Source organism: Myotis davidii, unplaced genomic scaffold (genome assembly GCF_000327345.1).
Source record: "Myotis davidii unplaced genomic scaffold, ASM32734v1 scaffold94, whole genome shotgun sequence".
Classification (NCBI taxonomy): domain Eukaryota; kingdom Metazoa; phylum Chordata; class Mammalia; order Chiroptera; family Vespertilionidae; genus Myotis; species Myotis davidii.
Window position 1 is genome coordinate 532843 of NW_006285313.1, and position 402 is coordinate 533244.

Here is a 402-nt window from a genome sequence, read left to right on the forward strand (position 1 = left end):
GAACCAGGAGGTCACGGCTTGATTCCTATATATTGGTTAAATATATATATATATATGATTCAGAGAAATTCAAGAATTTGCTCAAAGTATGGTTAATAACATGTAGAGTTGGGGTTCAAACTGAGATTGAATTCTAAAGTCCCTCTGCTTTATTGCCTCCTTGTGTCAGTTATTATTGTTGTGTAAAAAATTATCTCAAAATTCAGTAACTTAAAACAATGAACACTTACAATCGTACTGTTTTTGAAGGTCAGATATCCGGGAGTGGCTTAGCTGGCTGTCTCAGCCCCAGAATCCCTCATGAGGTTATAGTCAAGATGTTGGCCGAGGCTGCTGTCGTCTCAAAGCTCTGCCAGGGCTGGAGAACCTGCTCCTAACCCAGCCGTGGGCAAACTACGGCCC